Below are 10,949 nucleotides of genomic sequence, written 5' to 3'. Positions count from 1 at the left end.
TGCAGGCATCAAGATGGACATACAAGACAAAGCAGTCATCTTGCTGAGGAGCCTGCCAGCCTCTTATGCTGGACTCAAGAACAGGTGGAACATGAGGGTTGACATGAGCAGGATCATGAAACTTCCTGAACCCACCTTTGAAGACCTCAGGGCCATGTTCAATGCACATGTGACTGAGATGGACAGACAAGACAAAAGGATCTTCGCTATTGCCATGATGGTCAAATCTGGCTACAAAGACAAGAGGGTCTGCTGGAACTGTGGAAAGGCTGGTCATTCCAAGAGGGAATGCAGACAAGGGCAGATAGGTGATGGATGCACTTACAAGGACCAGGATTATGCCAACAATAGGAAGCCAGCAACTTACAACAGGAGGCATCAAGAAAGGAGAGAGATGGACGACCTTGCTGCCCTGCACAGAAACATGGCAGGGTAAGGAACAGCAAAGTCAAGTGGACCCAGCATGCAACCTTAGGAGGACCAGATCATCCTCAGCAAGGGTTGATGCAAAACCATCTCGGAAGTTGAAAAGTTACTCCGTCCTTTTCAGGATGCGGCTCACTCCAGGATGAGGATTTGTCTTGAGGAATCTGGACATGGACTCAACAAGAAAAGTCAAAACACCAAAAATAGGATTTTGGTATGAAGGAGGACTTTGAGCTTGAGCTTGAGAGGGAGTGTTGCAAATCAGCATGTGATGATTAGTCATCAACATGTGGAAGCAATCTCAACCACAAACAGCAGGAAGCAAAAAGGGCAATTTGCAATTGACAACCGCAAACCGCAAACCGCGAACCGCAAGACCGCAAGATCGCAAGACCGCAAGACCGCAAGACCGCAAGACCGCAAGACCGCAAGACCGCAAACCGCAGCCTTTTGCCCCTTCCCAGAAAAGTATATATAGCAGGCCATTTGGGTCTGATTTCTCTTTCCCCTCTCATGTACTTCTTTACTTTTATGCAAGCAACCAAGCAACCAGATACATAGTCATTCACACAACGGATAGCAAGAGTCAATACCATCAAAGGAACAGCTACACCATCAGCTTAGGCTGATATCACAACAGGTTATGAGCCCAGTAGTTGCTCCTTGAACTACATATCAAGTCAGCCATCTAGGACTAGGATCAAGACATCAGAAGGACTCTTGGATCTCTACACTGGATAGGAGGAGCAGAGGGAGACTAGAAGGATACAGGAGTCAGAAAGGATATCTGATAGGAAGATAGATCAAGGGTTGATCTAGGAACAGGACATAGCCTTGGTTTAACAGAGGTCCCAAGCAAGGAAAGCCTTAGGGTAACACAGGGCCTAAGCACAGGAAGCCTTGGGGTAACATAGGGCCCAAGCAGAGTCAGACTTGGGGTAACAGGGAACCCAAGCATCACAGCAAAGCCTCAGGGTAACACAGGACCTGAGCAAAGGAAGCCTTGGGGTAACACAGGGCCCAAGCAGTGTCAGACTTGGGGCAACAAGGAGCCCAAGCATCAACAGAAGCCGTGGGGTAACATAGTACCCAAGCAGCATCAGACTTAGGGTAACAGGGAACCTAAGCAGCAAGAGAAGTCTCAGGGTAACATAGGGCCTGAGCAAGAAGTCTTGGGTTAACAGAGGTCCCAAGCACAACAACAAGAAGACTTGGGCTAACAGAGGTCTCAAGCAAGAAACTGTCAGGGTAACATAGGCCCTCAAGTCAAAGGAACATTGGGTTAACAGGGATCCCAATCAGAAGCAAGAAATTACTTGGAACATCAACATCAGAGGAAAAGCCATAATTAAAATGGCAGAAACCACCACCAGCATCTCCAAGTATGGAATCCCTACACTCACAGGGATTGACAACTACTATGAGTGGAAGAGTGCAACCCAGGATGCTATCTTGGCTATGGGTGGTGCACTAGAAGTTATCACTCTGGACAAGAAGGAGAAACCAAAAGCACTGGTTTCAGAGGGAGTCAGATCTACCAGGACTGAGGTAGCCACTCCAACTTCAGCAGAGGTCAGCCTATACCTCCAACTTGTCAGGGAGTACCAATTCTGGATGGACAAGGATCAGAGGGTCATGGGGGTGCTCAGGATGACTCTATCTCATGGAATCAAGATGGAGATAGAGCAATGCACCTGTGCCAAGGACATCTGGGACAAGCTTGTCCAGATCCATCAACTCAATGCCAAGGAGTACCAAGCAGACATTCAGGAGGAACTGCATGGACTTGGTATGACAGAGGGAGATCGTCCCATGAAGTTTATGGAGAAGTTCAGCTCTGTCCTACTCAAGGCTGAGACTGCAGGCATCAAGATGGACATACAAGACAAAGCAGTCATCTTGCTGAGGAGCCTGCCAGCCTCTTATGCTGGACTCAAGGACAGGTGGAACATGAGGGTTGACATGAGCAGGATCATGAAACTTCCTGAACCCACCTTTGAAGACCTCAGGGCCATGTTCAATGCACATGTGACTGAGATGGACAGACAAGACAAAAGGATCTTCGCTATTGCCATGATGGTCAAATCTGGCTACAAAGACAAGAGGGTCTGCTGGAACTGTGGAAAGGCTGGTCATTCCAAGAGGGAATGCAGACAAGGGCAGATAGGTGATGGATGCACTTACAAGGACCAGGATTATGCCAACAATAGGAAGCCAGCAACTTACAACAGGAGGCATCAAGAAAGGAGAGAGATGGACGACCTTGCTGCCCTGCACAGAAACATGGCAGGGTAAGGAACAGCAAAGTCAAGTGGACCCAGCATGCAACCTTAGGAGGACCAGATCATCCTCAGCAAGGGTTGATGCAAAACCATCTCGGAAGTTGAAAAGTTACTCCGTCCTTTTCAGGATGCGGCTCACTCCAGGATGAGGATTTGTCTTGAGGAATCTGGACATGGACTCAACAAGAAAAGTCAAAACACCAAAAATAGGATTTTGGTATGAAGGAGGACTTTGAGCTTGAGCTTGAGAGGGAGTGTTGCAAATCAGCATGTGATGATTAGTCATCAACATGTGGAAGCAATCTCAACCACAAACAGCAGGAAGCAAAAAGGGCAATTTGCAATTGACAACCGCAAACCGCAAACCGCGAACCGCAAGACCGCAAGATCGCAAGACCGCAAGACCGCAAGACCGCAAGACCGCAAGACCGCAAGACCGCAAACCGCAGCCTTTTGCCCCTTCCCAGAAAAGTATATATAGCAGGCCATTTGGGTCTGATTTCTCTTTCCCCTCTCATGTACTTCTTTACTTTTATGCAAGCAACCAAGCAACCAGATACATAGTCATTCACACAACGGATAGCAAGAGTCAATACCATCAAAGGAACAGCTACACCATCAGCTTAGGCTGATATCACAACAAAGTTCCATCCTGATGCCTGAGGAGACATTGAGTCTCATGAGACCCATGACCTTTTGATCCTTCTCTTTCCAGGTCTTCCATTCCCTATACTCCTCTAGGAATAGAGAGACAATAGATGAGGGAGGTGCTACCTTTGAGCCATCTTTCTCCTCAATCTCCAGAGGCCTAACAGGTCTTTCCTTTGGCTCCTCTGTGAGCACATGCAGTGCTCCATAGACAAGTGCTCCATCCTCAACTGCATTCCTCCATTGGAAGTAGTTGTCCAACCCAGTCAGGATAGGTATCCTACTGGTTGCTGAAGAGCCTGTGTTGGTAGTATCCATTGTTGACAATGATATCCAAGACTTGTCCTATGCTGATGCTTGAGTGTCTGTGTTGCCTCAAGTCTTTGTTGCTGCTTGGATGCTGATGTCCAAGTCTGATGCTGACTAGTGATCCTCTCTTGATCTAATAGTCCTTAGTCTCCAATGCTGTGAGACTATCCTGTTACTGACCAGTAATATAAACCTGTCCAACTATGTCCAGTGATATCCTCTTGATGATCCTGATAGTTGAGGTTGTTCCTTTGTGAGCTAAGTCTAAGTGTAGATTAGGCCACAACTACTGGGCTCATAACCTGTTGTGAAGTAACAACTAGATCCACCAAGGTTGGTTACTTGATGTAAAGATGCGACTGTGATCACACATTTGCGACCACAAATCACATATTGCGACTCCTGTCACACTATTGCGACTGGCAGTCACAATTTGCGACTAGCAGTCACAATTTGCGTCTGAGTCACACTTTTGCGACTAGCAGTCACAATTTGCGACTACTCTGGTCACAACTCTTGTACCCACACCACTAGACAATTCATGTATATATAGGAGTCCCCAAAAGGAGGAATGGGTCATCCCTTTTCTCTTTTATGAGGACGCAGACCTCTTATCACTAGATTCATTCCCATTACCTTTACCTTTCACTTCACACTTCAACCCTTTCACCCTTTCCCTTTCCACCTTCACCTCTTCAACATTAACAAGGACTAGCTACCCTTGTTGCATAACAAGCAAAGGATATCAAGAATCACCAAATAGGACAGTGTTGAGACAACTGCGACGTATCCGGTTATAAATTCAGTTGTGAGATTTGCTCCTCTCCCACATAAGAGTCGGCTTACTTCACACTTGGGGGCGCTTCCCGGACAACTTCGCCTTCACTTCCTAGTTTTCTTGACCTTTGTCAAACCGCTGGACGCAGCGTCAAGTAGCAACATACTTGCAATCTTCAACAACACTTGAACACTCCTGCAGTTAGGACACTGCGAATCGATTCAACACAGACACCTCTGTGCCTCCCCCAAATTCCGTGCAGTTTGGAAGAGCTGTTGCAACAGTTAGACTATAGGTCTCAGCCCCCATCATCAACAACCAAGAACAGGTCCAGTCTATGTCAGACTCGCCAGACCCTCTTGCTCTAGGACTTGAGAACAGTCCTCATTCCAGCCCAATCCGAGGAGGATTTGATACAACCACTTTCGACACAAACCAGCTCCCAGAACCTCCATTCCAACCAGCTCAACAGACAATGGAGCCCAACGCTATGGAAGCTATCCTTGATCAACTCTCTGCTCTACGTACTACTATCAACTCAGTCAGATCTGAGAATGCGGAACTCAAGAGAGACTTGGCTAGGCTTAGCACTGTCTCACCTCAACAAACCGAAGACACTAGGCCTTCTGATCATTCAGCCTCTGAAAGACGACCCAAGATCAAGGCTTCAGACTTGCCCAAGTTCTACGGCAAGGACAACGAGGATATTGATCAATGGATTGAAAAGGTTGATGCCATCCATGAATACTCTGGCACCTCCGACGTTGATCTACTCAGGCTTCTTCCTATGATCCTTCAAGACAAGGCTTTGACTTGGTTTACCCAACTGGGTACCGAAAAGAGAGCCACTTTAAACTTCTGGAAGGACTGGAAGGAAGCTCTCAGGAATGCTTTCTACTTGCCCAATCACAGGAGTGCTCTTAGACGACAATGTCTCTACAGGACTCTACGTCTCAATGAGTCCCTTAGTGACTACTTCCAAGACAAACAGAAGTTGCAACACTACGTCTACCCTGTTGGCACCTCGGAATTCGACTTGATTGAAGACATGCTGGAAGGCATCCCCCAGACCTTGAAGCCTATCATCAAGGCCAACATCAAGCCACTTACTACCTTGGAAGAATTCAGAAGGATCTTGATCGACCTTGAACCTGGCCTACGACCCGGAATACAGAAGACAGCCAGGAATACCAACAACTATGTTGCCCCTCAGCGAGTTACTTATCCCCCTCGTTTGCCTCAGGTTAACACCTCAGAAACCAAACCTCCCAGTCCCTGTCCAATCTGCAAAGGCAACCATTGGAAGCGAGACTGCCCTCAACTAGTCTCTCGCAGGCCTACCAACACCAATCGTACTTCGTCTTATCCCAACAACACTTACTCTGACAACAGGAAGTGGCAGACTAGGGAGGCCAACAATGTTCTCAAACAAGTCAGATTCCAACTAGAGGACCAGGAGCTTGATGAAGATCATGCCTTTGCGGAAGACTTCCATCCTTCTGAGCCTATCCCTCAGAAGAAACCTTCTCCTCCTGGATTGCACCAGTTACATGAAAGCAAAACTCCAACTTTTGCCGATTGTGCTATCAACAAGCCTGATGGTCCCCTACACCAGGTTTGCATTGACACGGGTGCATCCATCTCTCTTATGGATACTGCCTATGTCAAAGCCAAATTCCCCAATGTCAAGGTCAACTATGGATCTGCCTTCCAAATCAAAGGACTTGGAGAATCCACTGCATTGGGATACATCCAGATGGATCTACACTTCAAGGATACCAATGGCAACTTCATCAGTCTACCCATCGCTTTCTTCCTTGCCCCCAACATGGCTTCCAAAGTCATCATTGGGACAGATTTCTTGGACCACCACGGAGCAATTGTCAATCTTGAGGACAACTCCTTGGTCCTACGAGGACAAACAGGCAAGGTACCCTTACGTACTTCAGCCTCTCCTGCCAAGTTTGCAGTGCTGCGAGCCAAAGAGGCCTACCATATCTTGCCTGGACATCAACAGACTATCATTCTGGAACTTGATAGCCCATCTCAATCGGTCTCAGGAGAATATTGCTTAAACCCGACCTTTGCCTCGACAAATCTTGTCATTGCCAGAACTGTTGGGAACCATTCAAACAAGGTTTACCAAACACAAGCCCTAAACACCGGACAACGACCCACAAGCATCCCTGCCGGATCTCTTATTGGGAAACTTATGCCTCTCAAGAAGGACCCAAAAGCCAGCAACGAAGTCACCTTTGCCCATGTCAACAACGTCACCACTTCAGAGCTCCTTTCTGAATTTCAACCTCATCTTGAAGCCATGGACATCAACCCAGAGTTACCAAGGGACGAGCAAGAAAGGATGAGACAGGTTATTCAAGACAACCTTCTTGCCTTCGCCTTTGGCTCAAAGAAGCTTGGACAAACCGACATGGTTACAATGACCTTAGAGACTGGCGACTCCAAACCCATCTCATCCCCTCCTTACCATGCTTCTCCTGCTGGAAGGAAAATCATCGACGACACCCTGGCAGAACTTATAGCTGATGATGTTATCGAGGAGTCTGACTCTCCTTGGGCATCCCCAGTTGTTCTGGTCCGCCAAAAAGGGAAAGATCGGTTCTGTATCGACTATCGAAAAATCAACGAAGTCCTCAGAGCGGATCAATATCCGATTCCCAGGATCGATGATATTCTCAGCCAGTTTGCAGGAAAACAATACTTCACTACCTTTGACGCGAACAAAGGATTCCATCAGGTGGATATTGTCAAAGAGGATCAACCTAAGACTGCCTTTCGAACTCATAGGGGTCTTCATCAATTCAAGAGGATGCCTTTCGGACTCAAGACTGGACCATCAGTATTTCAACGACTCACTGACCGGATGCTTGGACGATACAAATGGCAAATTGCTCTAGTCTACATTGACGACATCATTGTCTATTCAGATGACTTTGAGAAGCACTTGCAAGACGTCAACAAGGTCCTCCAACTGGTCACCAAATCTGGAATCACCCTATCTCCCAAGAAGTGCCATGTGGGATACCAGACTATCCATGCCCTTGGTCATTCCATTAGCAACTTAGGAATTGGAACAACCTCCGAGAAGATCAAGGCAGTCAAGGAGTTTCCAACACCCACCAATACCAAGGCTCTTCAACGCTTCCTTGGCCTTGCGGTATACTATCGGAAGTTTGTCAAAGACTTTGCACAGAAGGCAGCTCCCCTTTACAAACTGCTCAAGAAGGAACAAGCTTGGGAGTGGAACGATGCGGCACAGCAAGCAGTGCGACAACTCCAGGAGGCTCTAACAACAAGCCCAACTCTTGCTCATCCCAATTACAACAAACCATTCCTACTCTACACGGACGCCTCAACTGTAGGACTAGGAGCTGTCTTAGCCCAACTGGATGAACACAACCATGAACATCCCATCATCTACCTCTCAAGGACTCTCAACCCTGCAGAGAAGAACTACACATCCACAGAGATGGAGTGTCTTGCAATCATTTGGGCTGTGAAGAAGCTACATGCCTATTTGGACGGATGCACATTCACCATCATCACCGATCACTCTGCCTTACAATGGCTATTGGACTTCAACGGATCGAACAAGAGACTTGTGCGGTGGTCCATGGAACTGCAACCCTACCGCCCTCACATGACCATTCGTTACCGAGCGGGACGAGTCCATGAGAATGCCGACCCTCTATCTCGTGCACCCTTGGCGGAAACAAACCACCTAGCTATATGCAATCATATTTCAGTTGCGAAGGTGGACAACACCTTATACGACAGTATCAGATCCGGTTACCTGCAGGACAAGGACTTTGGACAGATTTACGCTTCAGTCCAGCTCGAGGTCCCTCCTCCTCACGTCAAACGCTTCAACGTGAAGGATGGTATCCTCTATTACCAGGACCCCTCTAACGACCACTGGAGAACCTGTATCCCGGATCATGAAAGAGTCAGGCTAGACATCTTGCATGACTTCCACAATGCAGTGTCTGCGGGACATCTCGGATACAACAAGACATACAGCACCATCTCTAGGACATACTACTGGCCTCGTATGGGTCAAGATATCAAGAGCTACATTCGATCCTGCTCTTCTTGTCAACGGAACAAGAACCCTTCTGCAGGACCACAAGGTCTCCTACAGCCACTGGACATACCACCTCAACGATGGCACACAGTCACAATGGATTTCGCTGGACCATTCCAGGAATCCAGCCACTTCAATCAAATCACCGTTGTGGTTGACAAGCTATCTAAACGAACCCACTTCATTGCTAGCCATACTACCGACAAGGCCACGGACACAGCGAATAGATTCTGGGACAACATAGTCCGACTTCATGGACTTCCATCAACCATTGTCTCAGATAGAGACGCCAAATTTACCTCTCTATTCTGGACAACCTTGTTCAGCCGCTTTGGAACGAAACTCGCCATGTCCTCGGCATACCACCCACAAACAGACGGACAGTCTGAAGTCATGGTCCGCACCGTGAAGGACATGCTTAGGCACTTCATAAACCAGAAACAGGACAACTGGGCTATGCAATTACCTGCACTGGAATTTGCTTATAACAGCTCCGTGCACCCCACCACCGGATACACTCCATTTGAATTGGACCTTGGCTATCACCCACGACAACCTCATCAGATCACTGATACCAATGCGATGCAGGTGCAGGGAGTCGAGGAGTTTATTGAGCAGCAGGCAACAACTATGGCTATCGCTCAGGGGCAGTTTCAGATCGCCCAACAGACTCAAGCTTTGAACTATAACAAGGGACGGAAAAGCCCTCAACCGTTCAAAGAAGGTGACAAAGTGATGCTTAGCACCAAGTACATTCACCCTCCCTTCTTACAAACACCCGGATCAAAAAAGCTGAGGAGCCGCTGGATTGGACCATTCACCATTATGGCCAAGATCAGTCCCACAACATACCGGCTGGATCTTCCTGAACATATGAAAGCTCACCCTACTATCAACCTGGAGTACTTGAAAGCGTACTATCCACCTATCACACCGGAAGACAAGGCAGATAATCCTTCCCCTATCTTGGTCAACAACCAACCTGAATGGGAAATTGAGCACATTCTCGCACAACGCAAATCAAGAAACAAGACACAATACCTTGTCAAATGGAAAGGTTTTGAGCTCCATGATGCTACCTGGGAGACTGCTCAAAATCTGAGGGGAACCATAGCACTTCACCAGTGGAATTGCCAAAATCTCTGAATTCTCAATTACGCGTTTTCTCTACAACCACTGGCCGGATCCGCGCAAAACTGGCCACATATGAACGAGGAACAATAGAACGTCTTGTACACACAAAGAATTCGACGCTGCCACTCAAACTCGAAACACCATAGACACATCTAGGGGTTAATGAATCGATCTCAAACAGGGGTTTACTCGGCCTTCCCTGGGTCTTTTGTTCCAAACAAAGACGCGGCCACGAACAATACACGTAGAACGGCCTGGACCATGTCGAATCAACCCGCTACCGGCTCTACATATCGAGATATAAAGCAATCTTGGAACAGCCCAAATCGAACCATCCCCTTCTAATCTGTCCATATAGACAGCTTCACTATCGTCCTATATCTCGCCTCTCAGTAACGCTAAACCGGAAATTCCTTCGACACACAATGCTCCACTCGACGACTGCTCTCCGCAACGTTGAAATTCTCCGCTACCACCCGTACGGCACTCGCAACAGCTCGAACAAGATGCTACCCATTTCCAGCCCTCTCCCCTTCATCACAGCCATCACTAGGCACGATTCTGAGAAGAAAGGACGCTCTAAGAAGGACCCTAGGCCTCAATTACGATACAGAGTCCTTATTAAGACGTCTAGGACAGCCCAGGAGTCGTCCATGAGGCTCACAGAGGAGGAGATGCGATTCCTAGGGAACAGGAAGGAGATGCTAGAGGGTTATTGGAGGAATCACAGCATCTCTACTTCGTTCCTTCAGTCTCTGCTGGTTGCCAGAGGGCCTGAAGCGAACAAGGGAGCATGGCAGCAGCTTCCAGGAAGCCAGGGAGACATCCTAGAATGGCTGGAAGCGAACCAGCTAGTTCACAGATGGACTCCTGGCATGAAATGGATAGATGCGGCTCTCCTGAAGGCTAGGAACGACGAAAATCCGGAATCTCTTCAGCAATCTCGTGCCCCTCCGAACGACCGTCCTGCTCAATCAAACTTCGCACCGCTACCTCCATTCGTTCAGGAGCTACAGCACGATCTTCCTTTTATTCGAATGCGCTCTATCTCGCCCGTCGCTGGTCCGAGCGGCGTCTACCAAGACAATCAAGAACTCTTGCACGTTCACCAAGCTGCGTTCGAAGGAAATTCGAGGCTATCGCCAGCCGTTCCTGCGCAATCATCCAATCTACCTTTCACTCGAATTCGCTCTATCTCACCCATCGCTGGTCCGAGCGGTACCATTCAAGACGAGTTAGGGCTGTCGCACGACGACACGCTCACACT

This window comes from Filobasidium floriforme (assembly GCF_021052385.1).
Source record: "Filobasidium floriforme strain CBS 6241 chromosome Unknown HD553scaffold_23, whole genome shotgun sequence".
NCBI lineage: Eukaryota > Fungi > Basidiomycota > Tremellomycetes > Filobasidiales > Filobasidiaceae > Filobasidium > Filobasidium floriforme.
Note: the sequence above shows the minus strand (reverse complement) of the source record.